At 43.6% G+C, this 17778-nt stretch overlaps 1 protein-coding gene across 2 annotated transcripts in view; it reads left to right on the forward strand.

Moving 5' to 3' along the window:
* Positions 1-1808: 1808 nt before the first annotated feature.
* Positions 1809-17778, forward strand: part of KCNS3 (potassium voltage-gated channel modifier subfamily S member 3) — a 48221-nt gene continuing 32251 nt past the window's right edge. The window contains exon 1 of one of the 2 annotated variants that reach the window (XM_017526219.2): positions 1809-1958. The gene's annotated coding sequence lies outside the window, so the exon portion shown is untranslated. Of the gene's footprint in view, positions 1959-2191; positions 2261-17778 lie in introns of those variants that run through there. The other variant, XM_037737480.1, reaches the window with a different exon arrangement.

Genomic DNA, 17778 nt, shown 5'->3' on the forward strand with positions numbered 1-17778 from the left:
GAAGGACCTCCCTGCCGACTCTTCTGCAGTGCAGATGACTTCTTCAGTGCTTAGAGATTCTGAACATATTTCCTTCTCAAGTAAACCATGCTGGACTTTTTGGATAAACTTAATGATTTAAAAATGATTAAATAGCTAACTGCTAGGAGAGATTTGGGAGCATTCTTCTAAGATGTTGATAAAATGTAAATATATTTTTAGAACAATCTTAGATCTTATGCTAAAGATGATGAACTGTGTAAGAAAATTACCTTCATCAGGGGCTTGTAAATGGCAGTGTAGACCAATGTTTCAGCTTCCACAGGAGAGGAGACAAGATTGGAGCAACCAGAGAACCATGGAGTTAGGGACAAAGGGCTCAAAACTGCTCTGCAGATGCATTCATCTGTACTTTGCTTTCCAGAAGCAAATGAAATTGTTGGAGCTTGGTGGGCTCCAGGCCACAGGGGGAAGACCACCTTAGGGTTTAGCTTTTCCTCTGCCCTTCCTGTCTTCTGTTATCGTCTTCTTTGGGCCAAAACTCTCTTTAAAAGGAAAACCTCCTCTTTGAAACCCGCAAGACACTACGAGCCTTGCTCCCTTTTTCTGATTTCCAACGTGTGCTTTTGATTAAGTAAAGAACAATTAGAAAACCCACAGATAACACAGGGTATTCAAGAAGTTTAGGAAAGTGTTTTTCACCATCTCTTTGCCCTCATTCCCTCCTCAGCGATTGCCTCAAGGCCTGGAGCTTGCATCTGCGTGGTCTCCCTAGGCGTCTGCCTGAGGTGAGTGGTCAGCGGGTGCTGGCTTGGGGGCAGCTGGCAGAGCGCATGCTGCGGGTGGGAACCCAGGGAACACTGGGCGCTTTAGCTTGGAGCAGCTGGCACTGAGGAATTATTGTACGTCTGCACAACTTAAAAATCTGCAGTTTGGGGGAGGGAGGGGGAGCGCGGGGGTGGGTCCTCGAGCGTCCCATTTCTCCTGCCGGCTGTTGACTGAGCGCTCTGGCTCAGTGCAGCTGGGCCAGCGATGCCTTCTGGACAACACGCTGTCCTCGCCGAGGTCTTGGTTTGTTCTCAACCTCGGCTGAAGGCATCATCCCCTGACTGCCTCTCCCAAATTCGTCCTTCGGAAAGGGGACCCGAATGGTTTCCTCTTCTACCTATGAGGCGCATCTGCTTGGTGCAAATGTCCAGCCACCTCTTCTGACTCGGTGAGTCGAGGAATGAGACAAAGCATCTTGTTCTGCACCGTGCGTGAGTCTTCAGGCAGCGGGACCGGTGGCAAACATTGGCAGGAACTGGAGCTATATGTATTCTCCTTCGCACTTTGTTTTAAAACAAGTTTGGGCCTCGCGACTTCCTGAGAAAATCCAGGCAAATTAGCAAAGTGTCGCTTGGGCCGCGACTTTGGAGAGGCGGTCGCCCCAGCCGCCGGGGCCGCGGGGGAGGTCATCCTTTTCCCGCCCGGTCACTGCGCTTCCGGCTCAGGAGGGAGCGCAGGTGGGAAGCGCGGGGCGCGCTCCTGCTCCCACCCGGACCGCGCCGGCCGCTCCGGGGTGACTCTGCACTTGGGCCTGGGCAGGGGCGCGCAGCCGGCAGGGCCGGGTGTAGGTCCATCCGTCTGTCCGCCTGTCCGCCTGTCTCGCGGTGGGAGCCCGACAGTCCTGGGCCGCCAGTGCCCTCGGCCCAGGACGCCCGGCTGAGCGCCCCATGCGGGGGGCTGGCGGAGCTGGGACCAATGGGGCTGCGGCCGAGCGGCGGGCCCCGCCCCGCCCCGCTCCGCCCCGCCGGCAGCTCCTAGGAGCCGCGCTCCAGCGGGGCGGGACCGACGGACAGACCGGCCGACGCGGGCCACCCCGCTCTCCTCGCCGCCGCGGCGGCAGGCGCGGGGCCGCGCCGCGAGGCCTGATCCCTGCAGCGCGGGCGGGCGGCGTAGCAGAGCGGAGCGAGCCGGATGCGCCCGGACTCCTGCAGGTACCTGGCTGGCGTCCCCACCTCCCTGCGCCCTCCGGAGACTTCTCCGGGCGACCCTGCAACTTTACCGCACCTTCTCCCACCTTTTGCTGCCCCAGTCCCCTGTGGTCCAGGTCGCGGCTGCAGGACCCCAAGGGTCTACGGCCGCGGGGCACTTTCCGTCCTGCTAAGTGCCTGGCTCGCGGCGCCCGCATCCTCCGGTCCCCAGAGCCAGCCGTCGCCGGAGCCCTAAGGCTCCGCCTGTTGCGTGAGCTGCGGGCAGCTGAAGCGGTGCCTGGTTTCCTTTGAAAGCCGCGGGGAAGGTATTTAGGATCAGCTTTCCAGGCGTGGGGTGGGCTGTGGTCGGGTGGAGGACCACCTGGAGGCGGGAGAATCGAAGAGCCGGGGAAAGGCGGCACCTGGCACAGGGGCATCCCCGGGGCGTTTCCTTAGCCGGGAAGCCGTTCCTTCCCTTCCTCGAGAGGAGGCGCTTGCAAATGCTCCCTGGGCCGTCTGCTCCGCCTTCTTCTCTGTCATTCCTCCTCTCCTTTATGCCCTGCAGCTGTGCAAGGCGCCCCGCCACAGTTGCAGGGAAGAGCGAACCCAGGGCCCTTGCCCTTGTGCAGCGCTGCGCCCTGGGTGGGGACGCGTGGGGCTTGCAGCGCAGGTGTGGAGTCACTTGCGGACTCCGCGTTGGGATCAGTGGCAGTGGTAGGAATGGGTGCCCCGGGGTCAGGAACTCCTCTTTTCCGCGCCCTTCTGGGGGGCTGCCCCACCTCCTGAGGCGCCTGGGCTAGCAAGCGAGTCAGTCTTGCCGGCAGGGGCCGCGGCAAGCCTGGCTGGGCGCCTTTCGCATTGCAGGGCTTGTCTTGCACCCCCCCCCCACCCCCCGCCACCCCGCTCTGTCCCTTCTAATCCGTTTGGAGAAAGGAGCACCGTTTGCATCCTTGATATCTCCCTCCGGTTTTGTCTGGGGAGACCTAGCCGAAAGCTTCACTCGGGTGGCTCGCGGGAGAGGCAGAGGACAGCAAAGAGCTACCTCCACCTACCAAAATGACTTAGGGGCCCTGGTTTGGTGCCCAAGCGTGAAGTGGGGGAGGGGCGGTAGGCGTTCCTTACGTTCCTCCTGGAGAGTAGCTTTGCGGTTGACCCAGAGCCCTCGGGTTTTTTGTCTTTCACTGTTTCCTCTGAAAATACTGGGTTAGGTGAGGAAAACCAGTTCAGAAGACTTTCCTGTTTCTTTCCCTGTATTTGCTCAAGAGATTTGCGTAATCATTCACTTAGAACTGTGTAAGTCACTCCTAGTTGCCCCCCTCCTTAGACTATTTGCAGATATCTGCCCAGGTAAACAGGAAGCATGCATTTTCCCAAGCACCTGTCCCCTTGCTGAAGGCATATACCCTCATGCTTTGTCCTCCCTGCATGTCTGGAGCCAGAGAGGTGGCTTTGATTCTCTAGTTGAACTAGGTGTAATGTGTAGGCTCCACTTCTTACCTGAGTTGTGACCTTCTTGAGATTGACTCGTTCAGTATGCACTTACAACTAGCCCGCGTGGGCCAGGCCCCAGGATGCACTCTGGGACAGACAGTAAACGGATGATATGATTTCTGCACCGAGTCTAGTCTGTTCTTTATTTCTCACCAGCTTCCTTTCTTCTCTTGTTCTGATATTATGTTTATTTCCAAACTAGGAATTGTCAATAATGGGATACAGAAAAGGTCATATGGAAGTGCCACAGAACTCTGAATCCAAAGCCTGTTGTGAATATGCTAAGGAGACTTGTGGGATCTGTTTTAATTGAATCTTTTGTCTGAGCCATTATTGCCTGAATAGAGCCATTGACGAATGCAGCCACACCAGGTGTTTGCTGGTCAAGCATATGAGGGCAAATTGGGAGGTCAGAAGTAGTCTTTGCTCTGTTCCACAATATTATAGTATTAAAAACCCAAAGCTCTGGAGCTTGAGTTTGCCAGCAAGGCACCAACTGAGCATCATGATCTTCTTTTAAGAAGGAAGGGGAAGAGTGGGAACTGCAGCCCCCTCCTGTCTTCAGTGGGTTTTGCCCTTCACTGTAATTCTTCACAGACGTGTGTCCCTCTGTTCTACCACACATCTCAATCTGCGCTGTGTCTGGCATTTGCTGTTGGAATGTGTGTCAGCTTTGAGAGAGCAGGCACCACAGGGTTTTCCTCCTCCTTTTCCTTCTTTTATTTTTTAGTAGATAACATTTATTGGCTGCATACTATATATCAAATACTCTGCTAGGCACTTTTCCAGGCATTATCTCATTTAATCCTCATAATAACTGCATGAGGTAGTGATACGCAGTATTGCTGTGGGAGCCAGCAGTAGATGGAGCCCCCAGGTGCATGTTGAGTCAGATGGGAGGCAAATGGGAAATGGTGGGCCTGAGGTCCCGCTAGCAGGAAGGACAGATCTGCAGGGTAGGATGAAGCAGAGAAGGAGATGGGTGTGTTTGTTGACTCTGCTTGTCAGGTGTCAGGAAAGTGGATCTTCTAGAGTGCCACCTGTGTTAAATACCCACCTAGAAACTTAATAGAGAACAGACTAGGATGTGGGGAACTGGCTTGCAGCTCTATCAGAGCTTGCATATCTATTTCTTTATGGCTCCTTGACTTGACATGCCACTTTGCTAATCTAGGTCTTGGTCTATTGAGCTACACTGATCTAGATCTCTAATATTTATTATTACCCTGTACTAGGCACTAAAAGCTAAAAGCTTTTAAATGTATTAACTTATTTCATCCTAATGACAATCTTAGGATGATATGTTCTATTATTACCCTATTTTAAAGGAAGAAAGAGAGACAAACTGAATAACTTGTACAAGGTCACCCAGCCAGGACAAGATGAAGCTAGGATTCTTTCTATCCCTGGCAGTCTGACTGCAGAGTCACTGTGAGATTCGGTCTTCCCCATTTATTCCTGCAGTTCCAACGTGGTGCCCTATTCTTAGTGGGATCTTGGATGAGGTTTATTGAAGAGTGACAGAGAGGGCTTGCAGTTATCAAGTGACTTTTGGGTTCCATGTCTCAGCCTTAAAAGGAACTTTAAAGACTGCATTAGCAAAATATTATTTTTGCCTTTGCCAAAATAGTCTGCTTTTCAATGGAATTCTGCCCAGCTGGTTAGGAAAAAAGGAAGATAAACCAAAAGGATCGCCGGCCAGGCAAACATTATGGTGATTTTCAGAAAATGTGTTTATCAATATAAGAAATTCAGAAAAATCACAGAACACTCTGCACTCTGACTCAGACTTGTGAAGTACACCAAGCAGTGACCAATTCATGAGTACTTACTGTATGGGTGCTAAGTGCCCAGTACTACAGGCATTGAAGGTAGGCAGAATCTGTGACATGGCCTTTGAGCTTGAACTTGTAGTGGATCTGGAAACTCCAGATAAATGAGACAAGATGGAACAAGACAAGATGCTAAATATTGAAGTCCTGATAAAAATCACAATAACTTGGTCACATTTGTATAACCTATTATGGTTTGTAGGAACTTTCACATGGGATATCTCATTTCAGTCCTCAGAGCAACTGAGAGTTATAAGCTATAGGCGGGACAGAGGTGAGGAAGCCCATATTGCTGATGAAGAAATTAAGGCAAAGTAAGACTTGAACTTGGACACAGTCATGGGTCATCTGACTTCAAGTCCGGCATCTTTCTGCTTCATGTCTGTCTGGAGCTAGAGAGCAGAACAGGAGGGCAGTGAGCTATTGAGAGTCCTTGGGGAGTAGAGGGCTGAGTTTGAATTTCATCCTGGACCTGGCCTTTGATTGCTGGTCTAGACTACCCAGGGTGCTTAGTGGAGGCAGGGAAGGGGGAGAAAGAGTGTTCTTGTTTTATTTTTTTGGAGGCCTGCTTCTATGTGAAGCCTGGAGTGAATATTCAGTCATCATGAACATAATAACAAGGCTTAAAATGTACAATAAGACATAGAAGCTGATTTAGAATTTTCATTGTGGTTTTTCTTTATCATTTCTCTAGATCACCTTTTGAAAGTTTTTAGCATACCTGCACATTATACTTTCTTTTTTTTTACAGTTGTTAAGAGGATCAAAATGTGCACATTATAAAAGTGAACTCTTCAATAAGTTAAAAATAGTTACTAGACTAGGTTGTGGTAGTTTTCTTGTGGGCAAGAGGTCTCATTCTCTTTGGAAACCTGCAGAGCCTTGCGCTATGATTTGCTTTGAGGAGATTCTGTATAAATATTGTCTTCAGTTGCACAAGCATTGAATGATAAAGGCATAAGATCTGCTTTTAGCCAATAATGTTACAGTTAGCAGTTAATGTTGACAGCAGCAGCTTCAGTGAGTTTGCTGAAGTCCCAAATGAATGAATTATTTTGCTGACTATCCTACTGATCAGTCACCTGAGCACTTACCAGATGTTGACCAAAGGTGACATAATGATTAACTTACAGTCACATATAAGTATTCTCATTATATATTCAAATATGTACATATATTCATTCAACAAGTATTTGAGTACTTACCTGATGTTATGTACTATGGTAGGTACTGGGTATACTGTGGTAAAGGAAACAGATAGTGGGGGTGAGAAGTGGGAGGGAGACAGACATGAAACAAACCAATGCAAAATTTAAGTGGCGGTTATTCCAAAGGACTTCATGGGAGAGGGTAACAAGGGTAGGGAGGCATAGTTTAGATGAGAGGGTCAGGGAAGACCTTTCTGAGGAAGAGATATTTCATTTTGATTGATAAAAGGAGTCCATTAAGTGAAAAGTTGAGGAGAGAATTCCAGGCTGAGGATTCTAAGGCAGGAATGAGCATTGAGCATCTTTTTGTTCTATTCAGGAACTTCAGGAGAACAAGGGTGGGGATGGCTGGTAGGAGGTTGTAGAAGAGGGCCGAGGTCAGATCATGCTGCGCCCTTTAGGCCAAGTTCAGGGTCTTATGGTTTATTCTGAGGGCTGTGGAAAATGGATTTGCAGCAGGTAAGTGTCACAAGCCAATTGAAATTCATACAAGGTTGCTTGGGAAGGCTGTGAAGAACAGATAGGAGAATAGACTGGAGAGGTGCAAGCATGGGAATTAGGAGCCTCGTTTGGAGGTGTGCTGCAGAAGTGGGGCCTAAAGCGAGCTTGGACTGGGTTGAAAAATGAATGGAGATGAGGAAGTGCAGACCATACACATATAGCTCGTGAAATGGAGCAGAGAGACGGGATGCGTGTGGAGGCAGATTGTATCTATGTGGAAGGCGACCTTGGTTGAGGTTAGGGATGTAAGTCCAGCTCCTTGGTGAATTAACACATATGTATCTCTGTGTGTAGAGTTGTAGCACTTCTAGAAGATTAGACATTTGAATCCTGGCTCTGGCTCAATCTTGAAATCTAAGTAACTTTAAGCATATCACCTTGAATACTTCCAGAAGATTAGACATTTGAATCCTAGCTTTGGTTCTGTCTCCAAATCTGGGTAGCTGAACATATCGCTTGTACTTACCTTTGTGTGTATGTTTTTTTGCCCCACTCCCTGGTGATTTTATACTTTTTTTAAAAAATGCAGTCTTCCTGCAATGTTCTTTAATAGTGTAATTTATATGTGTTAATATGGGTTAATTTTAAAAAATTGAATTAGCAGAACTATGAATGGTCATGTAGGAACATTTGTGATAGGATTCTAAGCATTTGCTCATTGATGATCATGGATAAGCTGCTTTCAAATTAGCTTAAATAGACAGACACCAATAATAAAGTCTGGTGGTAAGGAGAAAGTAACCCTTCCAATGTAGATGGGGTAAGGACCGATAGAGCCCTGGGGATGGTTATGAGCCACTTTCTTGTGTTTCAGTGGGATCTCTCCTTACCTGAACTTTTTCATTGCATGAGACACATCCTCTGGCAGGAATGAGCAGTGATAGCTGTTAAAAAGATAAGAGAGGTACATCTGGTCTGTTTTCTGAGAACCCATTTGTATTAGGGTTTTCCAGGCAAGCAGAACCAATAGGATGTACATACATGTAAAAAGAGATTTATTATAAGAAATTGGATCACACAATTATGGAGACTGGCAAGTCTAAAATTTGCAGGGTGGGCCAGCAGGCTGGAAACCTAGGAGAGCCAACACTCCATTTCAAGTTTGGAGGCAGTTGCTATACAGCCTGGAAGAGCTGATGTTACAATGAAGTCCGAAGGCAGGCTGCTGGAAAATTCTTTCCTGTTCGAGGGAGGCCAGGCTTTTTGTTCTGTTCAGGCTTTCAACTGACTTGATGAAGCCCACCAACATTATAGAGGGCAGTGTGGTTTACTCAAAGTCTACCAATTTCTATGCCAGTCTCTTCCAAAATACCCTCACAGAAACACGCAGAATAATGTTTGACTAAATATCTGGGCACCCTGTGACCCAGCCAAGTTAACACAAAATTAGCCATCACATCACATTTAGCAGAATACACTGGTCTAAACATCAATAATGAACATCCACAGATAGCCTGATGGGGCATTATGGAAAGATAGAGTATCCAGTGATCAGTTCCTAGTTATAGGGCCATAGAACTCAAAGTTACTCCAAAGATCAGTCAAATCATTTGCTGCCTCTGGACTTCTTTTGGGAATGCTGGCTTAAATCCTGGCAAATAATTAGAGTATTAAAAGAATGTCAGCAGACTAAATTTGGTGCTTCAACATGCTTGTGTATTTTTTACTTTTATTTTGCTGCAGACTGGATTGGCTTTTCTAAGCCCTGATGAACATGCCATGGTGAACCTAAAAGCATTTCTTATGATTTACTTGAGATAAAAATGTAATTGGCCAAAGAGTTGGGAGAACTTCATGGTTAAAGACTGTTGTTTGTAGACTTGGACTGAGAGGAGAAGTTGTGGCAAGGGCATTTCATTATTTTATTCTTTGAGTTCAATAAATCATACCTTCTTGGCAGTGTTTTTTTGTGGGTTTTTAAGATCTGAGTTTTCTAAGCATGGTACATTCATGAGGCCACTGACATAAGACCCCGGCCTTCCTTCCCTTGGTGCTTAGATGATACATAGATGAGATTCAGCCCCGAGGCTCAGACTTGAGCCCCTTGACAGGGCTCATCTCCTCTAGGATAAAAGGGTAAAAAGAAAGTACTACATATGGCAGTGTTTATCTTTGTGTCCACCCATCTGCCCATCCGTCCATCCATCCATTCATTCCATTCATCCACCCACCCATTTAAATGTCCATCCATCCATTTATCCGTCCATCTATCCATCCATCCATCCACCTTTGCCACAGTGTAAAAAGGTATCTGTGTCCCCATGCCTGCTCATCTTCTCCTTAAATCACAACTCCTACAAAGTAGGTTCTTTTCGCAGATGTATAAGTAGGAGTCTTGTGAAAGTTCATGCAAAACCTGAGAACTTGTTTTTTAAGCAGGTTCCCCAGACTTTTTGATGTAATTAGAAATTGAATATCAGCATGGTGCATCTTTTTGGTGATGAGCACCAAATTTTCTTCTCCCAGCCTCCCTAGACTTAAAGTAGTATGTGTTGGCTTCTCATGTAATTTCTAATTTTTAAATTATTTTTTTCTTTTATTATTTTTATTTTTCCATAAGTTACGGGGTACAAGTTGTATTTGGTTATATGAGTAAGATCTTTAGTGGTGACTGGTGAGATTTTGGTGCACGTGTCACCCAAGTAGTATACGCTACGCCTTATTTGTACTCTTTTAATCCCTCGCCCCACTCCCACTCTTCCCCTGGAGTCCATAAAGTACGTTGTATCATTCTTATGCCTTTGCACACTCATAGCTTAGCTCATACATATCAGTGAGAACATACGATGTTTGGTTTTCCATTCCTGAGTTGCTTCACTTAGAATAATAGTCTCCAATCTCATTTAGGTCAGTGCAAATACTGTTAATTCATTCATTTTTATGGCTGCATAGTATTCCATCATGTATATATATGTGATGGAATATGTGTGTGTGTATATATATACATACATCATATATATGTATAATATATATCCATCATATATATATGTGCATATATATACATATACATATATATATGTGATATATATATCACAGTTTCTTTATCCACTTGTTGATTGATGGGCATTGGGGTTGGTTCCATGATTTTGCAGTTGTGAATTGTGCTGCTCTTTTTTTGAGATGGAGTCTCACACTGTTGCCAGGCTGGAGTGCAGTGGTGTGATCTCAGCTCACTGACACTTTCTCCTGGGTTCAGGTGATTCTCTTGCTTCAGCCTCCCTAGTAGCTGGGACTACAGGCATGAGCCACCACGCCTAGCTAATTTTTGTATTTTTAGTAGAAACAGGGTTTCACCATGTTGGCCAGCATAATTTCGATCTCTTGACCTCATGGTCCCCCCACCTTGGCCTCCCACACTGCTGGAATTACAGGCGTGAGCTACTGTACCTGGCTATGCTGCTATTAACATGCATGTGCAAGTATCTTTTTCTAATAATTACTTCTTTTCCTCTGGGTAGATACCCAGTAGTGGAATTTCTGGATCAAATGGTAGTTCTACTTTTAGTTCTTTAAGGAATCTCCACACTGTTTTCCATAGTGGCTATACTAAAATACATTCCCACTAGCAGTGTGGAAATGTTCCCTGTTCACTACATGCATGCCAACATCTATTGTTTTTTGATTTTTTGATTATGGCCATTCTTGCAGGAGTAAGATGGTACCACATTGTGGTTTTGATTTGCAATTCCCTGATCATTAGTGACGTTGAGCATTTTTCATATGTTTGTTGTCCGTTTGTATACCTTCTTTTGAGAATTGTCTATTCATTTCCTTAGCACACTTTTTGATGGGATTTTTTGTTTTTTTATTACTGATTTGTTTGAGTTCATTTTAGTTGTAGATTCTGGATATTAGTTCTTTGTCAGATATATAGATTGTGAAGATTTTCTCCCACTCTGTGGGTTGTCTATTTGCTGACTGTTCCTTTTGCCATGCAAAAGCTCTGTAGTTTAATTAGGTTCCAGCTATTTATCTTTTTTTTTTTTTTAATTGCATTTGCTTTTGGGTTATTGATCATGAAATCCTTGCTTAAGCCAATGTCTAGAAGGGTTTTTCCAATGTTATTTCTAGAATTTTCATAGTTTCAGGTTTTATGTTTAAGTCCTTATTCCATCTTGTTGATTTTTGTGTTAGGTGAGAGATAAGGTTCCAATTTCATTCTCCTACAGGTGACTAGACAATTATACCAGCCCATTTGTTGAAAAGGGTGTCCTCTCCCTACTTTATGTTTTTGTTTGCATTGTTGAAGATTAGTTGGCTGTATTTGGGTTTATTTCTGGGTCTTTTCCATTGGTCTCTAGTCTGTTCCATTGGTCTATGTGCTTTTTTTAAATGCCAGTATGATGCTGTTTTGGTAACTAAGGCCTTACAGAATAGTTTGAAATCAGGTAGTGTGATGCGTCCAAAATTTGTTCTTTTCACTTAGTTTTGCTTTGGCTATGTGGGCTCTTTTTTGGTTCCATATGAATTTTAGAATTGTTTTTCTAATTTTGTGAAGAATGATGGTGGTATCGATGGAACTGCATTGAATTTGTAGATTGCTTCTGGCAGTATGGTCATTTTCATAATATTTATTCTATCTATCTATCTATCTATCTATTTATCTATCTATTCACAATATCTACCTATCCATGAACATGGGATGTGTTTCCACTGGACTGTGTCATCTGTGATTCCTTTCTGCAGTGTTTTGTAGTTTTCCTTGTAGAAGCCTTTTGACTCCTTTGTTATGTGTATTCCTAAGTATTTAATTTTTTTTGCAGCTATTGAAAAAGGGTTGAGTTATTGATTTGATTCTCCACTTGGTCACTGTTGGTGAATAGAAGCACTACTGATTTGTGTATGTTAATCTTGTGTCCAGAAGCCTTGCTGAATTATTTTATCAGTTCTAGGAGTTTTCTGGAGGGGTCCTTAGAGTTTTCAAGGTAAACAATCATATCATCAGCAAACAGTGACAGGTTGACTTTCTTTTTACCAGTTTGGATGCCTTTTATTTCTTTCTCTTGTCTGATTGCTCTGGCTAGCACTTCTGGTACTATGTTGAAGAGGAGTGGTGAGAGTGGGCATCCTTATCTTGTTCCTGTTCTCAGAGGGAGTGCTTTCAACTTTTCCCCGTTCAGCATTATGTTGGCCGTGGTTTGTAATAGATGGCTTTTATTACATTAAGATATGTTCCTTGTATACTGATTTTGTTGAGAGTTTTAATCATAAAGGGATGCTGGATTTTGTCAAGTGCTTTTTCTGCATCTATTGAGATTATCATGTGATTTTTGTTTTTAATTCTGTTTATGTGATGTAGCTCATTATTGACTTGTATGTGTTAAACCATTCCTGCATCCCTGGTATGAAACCTAGTTGATCATAGTGAATTATCTTTTTCGTGTGTTTGATTTAGTTAGCTAGTATTTTGTTAAGGATTTTAGCATCAATGTTCATGAAGGATATCAGTCTGTAGTTTTCTTTTTTGGTTATGGCCTTTCCTGGTTTTGGTATTAGGGTGATGCTGGCTTCATAGAATGAATTAGGGAGGATTCCTTCATTCTCTCTCTTGTGGAATAGTGTCAGAAGGATTGGTACTTTGTCTGGTAGAATTCTACTGTGAATCCATCTGGTCCTGGAATTTTTTGTTTGTTTGTAATTTTAAAATTGCCATTTCAGTCTCACTGCTTGCTATTGGTCTGTTCAGGGTATCCAATTCTTCCTGATTTAAGCTAGGAGGGTTGTATTATTCCAGGAATTTATCAGTCTTTTCTAGGTTTTCTAGTTTATGTGAATAAAGGTGTTATAGTAGCCTTGTATGATCTTTGTATTTCAGTGGTGTCAGCTGTTTTGCTTCTTAGTGAGATTATTTGGATTTTCTATCTTCTTTTCTTTGTTAATCTTGCTAATGATCTATCAATTTTATTTATCTTTTCAAAGAACTATGTTTTTGTTTCATTTATCTTTTGCATTTTTTTTGTTTCAATTTCATTTAGTTCTACGCTGATCTTGGTTATTTCCTTTGGGTTTGTTCTAATTTCTCTAGTTCTTTGAGGTGTGACTTTAGATTGTCTGTTTGTGCTGTTAGACTTTTTGATGCAGGCATTTAGGGCTATGAACTTTCCTCTTAGTATTGCCTTTGCTATATCCCAGAGGTTTTGATAGTTTGTGTCATCATTGTCATTCAGTTTGAAGAATTTTTAAATTTCCATCTTGATTTCATTTTTGACCCAATGCTCATTCAGGAACAGGTTATTTAATTTCCATATATTTGCATAGTTTTGAAGGTTCCCTTTGGAGTCGATTTCCAGTTTTATTCTACTGTGGTCTGAGAGAGTGCTTGATATAATTTCAATTTTCTTAAACTTATCGAGGCTTGTTTTATGGTCTATCATATGGTCTATCTTGGAGAAAGTGCCATGTGTTGAATAGAATGTGAATTCTGTGGTTGTTGGATGAAATGTTCTGTATATATATGTTAAGTCCATTTGTTTCAACCGATAATTTAAATCCATTGTTTCTTTGTTGACTTTCTGTCTTGAAGACCTGTTTAGTGCAGTCAGTGGAGTATTGAAGTCCCCTGCTATTATTACATTACTGTCTATCTCATTTCTTAGGTCTGTTAGTAATTGTTTTATAAATTTGGGAACTCCAGTGTTAGGTGCATATATATTTAAGATTGTGATATTTTTCTGTTGGACAAGGCCTTTTACCATTATACAATGTCCCTATTGGTCTCTTTTATCCACGGTTGCTTTAAAGTTTGTTTTGTCTGATATAAGAATAGCTACCTGTTCACTTTTGGTGTCCATATGCATGAAATGCCCTTTTCCACCCCTTTAAGTTTATGTGAATCCTTATGTGTTAGGTGAGTCTCCTGAAGGCAGCAGATACTTGGTGAGTTCTTGTCCATCCTGCTGTTCTGTATCTTGGAAGTGGAGCATTTAGGTTATTTACATTCAATGTTAATATTGAAAGGTGAGGCAGCGTTGCGTTCATTGTACTCTTTGTTGCCTGTGTACTTTTGTTTGTTTGTTTTTGATTTTTAACTTGTACTTTTGCTTTATAGGTTCTGTGTGATTTTTGCTTGAAAGATGTTCTGTTTTGATGTATTTCCATGATTTGTTTCAAGATTTAGAGATCCATTTAGCAGTTCTTGAAGCGGTGGCTTGGTAAGGGCAAATTCTCTCAGCATTTGTTTGTCTGAAAATGATTGTATCTTTCCTTCATACATGATTCTTAGTTTTGCTGGATACAAAATTCTTGGCTGATAATTGTTTTGTTTGAAGAGACTGAAGATAGGACCCCAATCCCCTCTAGTTTGTAGGGTTTCCACTGAGAAATCTACTGTTAATCTAATAGGTTTTCCATTATAGGTTACCTGGTGCTTCTGTCTCATAGCTCTTAAAATTATATCCTTCACCTCAACTTTGGATAACCATCAGGTACATACGTTATGTATCTGATGACAGTGTACATAGGTGAAGATCTTTTTGTGATGAATTTCCCAGGTGTTCTTTGTGCTTCTTGGTTTGGACAACTAGGTCTCTAGCAAGGCCGGGGGAAGTTTTCCTCAATTATTCCTCCAAATATGTTTTCCAAGCTTTTAGAATTCCCTTCTTCCTCAGGAACACTGATTATTCTTAGGGTTGGTCATGTAACATAATCCCATACTTTTTGTAGGTTTTGTTCATATTTTCTTATTTTTTTTTCTTTGTTTTTATTGAATTGGGTTAATTTGAAGACCTTGGCTTTGAACTCTGAATTTCTTTCTTCTGCTTGTTGGATTCTATTGCTGAGACTTTACAGAGCATTTCACATTTCTAAAAGTGGGTCTGAAGTTTCCTGAATTTATGATTTTTTTTTCTTTAAGCTATCTATTTCTTTGCATATTTCTCCTTTCACTTCTTGTATCATTTTTTGAATCTCCTTGCATTGGGCTTCATCTCTCTCTGGCTCCTCCCTGTTTAGCTTGATAACTAACCTCCTAAATTCTTTTTCAGGTAATCAGGGATTTCATCTTGGTTTTGATCCACTGCTGGTGAACTAGTATGATTTTTTTTGGGTGTTGAAGAGCCTTGTTTTGTCATATTATGAGAGTTGATTTTCTGGTTCCTTCTCATTTGGGTAGGCTCTCTCAGAGGGAAGGTCTAGGGCTGAAGGCTGTTGTTCAGATTCTTTTGTCCCACATGGTGTTCCTTTGATGTAGTACTCTCCCCCATTTCCTATGAATGTGGCTTCCTGTGAGCTGAACTGCAGTGATTGTTGTCTCTCTTCTGGACCTAGCTACCCAGAGAGTCTGCTCAGCTCTGGGCTGTTCCGAGGGGTTGCCTGCACAGAGTTCTGTGATGTGAACTGTCTATGGACCTCTCAGCTATGGGTATCAGTGCCTATTCTGGTGAAGGTGGTGGAGGGTGCAGTGGACTCTGTGAGGGTCCTTAGCTTGGATGATTTTATGCTCTATTTTTATGCTGGTTGGCCTCCTGCCAGGAGGTGGCACTTTCCGGAAAGCATCAGCTGTGCTAGAATGGGGAGGAACCAGCAGTGGGGGGCACCTAAGAACTCCCAAGATTACACGCCTTTTGTCTTCTATTACCAGCTTGGATAGGGAAGGACCATCAGGTGGGGGTGGAGCTAAGCACAGGTGTCTGAGCTCAGACTTTCCTTGGGTGGGTCTTGCTGTGGTTGCTGTTGGGGATGGAGATGAGATTCCCAGGTCACTGGGGTTGTGCACGTAGGAGGGTTATGGCTGTCTCTGCTGAGTCATGCAGGTTGTCAGGGAAGTAGAGGAAAGCCTGCAGTCACAGGCCTCATCCAGCTCCCATGCAAACTGAAGGGTCAGTCTCACTCCCGCCGTGTCCGTGTCCCTGCTACAGCCCCCCTTACAGTCTCTTTCCAGGCGGAGGGTGAGAGGGTCTTGAAAACTTGCCTGAGGCTATCTGCCTGCCACCTGAGAAAGAAAGGGTTTTAGTTCTTCCCCTACCTGCAAAGTCTGCATGCCAGATTTGTACCCTCTTCTGAGTTCTGGCCAGGTTTCTCGCCCTGTTCAAATTATCAGTTTGCCTAGAGGATTCCTTCTCCCTGTGGAGTTTCACCCCCTGCTCCTCTGGCCACCCTCCCAATGTATTTCTGTGGTGCCAGGCAGGGATGGGCTGCCTGGGGACCCAGTGAACTCCCAGGGACTTTCTGCTGCTTCCTCTACCCCTGTATTTCACTCAGCTCTCTAACTTGACTCAGCTCCAGGTAAAGTTGGAAACTTCTCTCGCAAACAGACCTTCAGCTTCTCCACTGGGGATGTGTGTTTGGGAAAGGAGGGTTGACCTTTCCCAATTCTGCAGTTGGGGCACTCACGGTATTTGGGGGTCTCCCAGGTCCTGCAGAAGAAGTATGCTTCCTTCAGAGGGTCTGTGGTCCTCTCGGGATTACTGGTTTTTTTCTTGCAGTCAATTTGGAACTTAAAATTCACAGTGCAACCCTCCATGTGCTGCTCTGCCCAGAGCTGCAATCTAGTACTCTCTTCTGCCATGATCCCAGGAGCCATTTTTTTTTTTTTTTTTAATATGGGGGTTTGAAGTAAAGAGTATAGGATACACAGTTTAGTGTGGCCCTGAACTCCAATAGATTTGCTTTTAGCTGCTTTTGACCAGTCATCCCTATAACTCCATCAGTAGAGTTAAGAATACATAAGCAAGCCCTGTTTTACAACCCTTCATTTATAAGTTATGTGAGCACCTCAGAAACAATTTCCATGCAGACATCATTAGACACTAGGATTAGGTTTCAGACTGCCCCACTGAAGCAGATGTAAATCTTAATGAGTACACAGTGACATGGTTTTGAATATTGGAACCCGAGCACTATATGATGTAGGAGGAAGCTTTTCTCTCCTAGGAAGGGTCTACACACTTGCACCATACACCCACCCACACAAACACACACCTTAGAGGAGACAGAGTGCTCACTAGTGTGGACTACTTAGCTAATTAGTTTTAAGTAGACAAACAACAAAAGAGCACCATCATATTTTTTTTTTATGTAACAGACAATAACACCTCCACAAACCCTGTTCGTGCTATTCTACTGTGACTTTCTCAGATTCCACCAAATAGATCAAGTGTGGAACTATTTCAGATTTCCCTTGTTAAACTGACTTCAGTAGGAAACTCACAGAAACTTTGATTGTGAACATCAGGTAAAGAAAGCCATGTTTTACTCCAGATTGCCGGGAGTTTGTTTTTTTCAAGTGTGCGTTTGTATTTGCTGCGGAGTGAGAACTTTCGGCGTGGCAGAAGGAAAGCCTGCACCTGTTCAGAGATGACGCCTGCAGCCATCTCCTGATGCTCGGCTCTGAGCTGGCTAATGTCACTGCTGGGCTTGCTGGAGAGTGTGGGTGTTCTGCCAGGGACCTCTTTTTCTCCCTCAGCTCAATTCCACCTTGTTCTTTCTTGTATGGGGAACTTGGAAACTCAGATAGCTGGGTGTATTTAGAAAATGGGCTGGAGAAAGGAGATAGGTGTGAGAATTCATTTTAGTAAGCCAAATTTAAAACTTTTTCAACTTGCATTGTCTGGGGATCTCATTATTTTATAATTTTTTATATCGATGAAGAATAGGATTAATTATAATTGATAGTTCTGGACAAAGTGTTTAAAAAATCCTCCCAGGATGGTTTCCAGGGACTGGATATGGATGTTTGTAAAGCATAAACACACTTTTACTACCTTCCAAAGAATGGTCTAGATGCTGTATAAACCATCATACTTACTTTATCTTTTAAAAAGTTAAATAAAACTTTTTGTAACCTAGTGAAATAGTCACTCTGGCAACATATTA

Source organism: Cebus imitator, unplaced genomic scaffold (assembly GCF_001604975.1).
Source record: "Cebus imitator isolate Cc_AM_T3 unplaced genomic scaffold, Cebus_imitator-1.0 Scaffold1, whole genome shotgun sequence".
In the NCBI taxonomy this organism is placed as follows: domain Eukaryota; kingdom Metazoa; phylum Chordata; class Mammalia; order Primates; family Cebidae; genus Cebus; species Cebus imitator.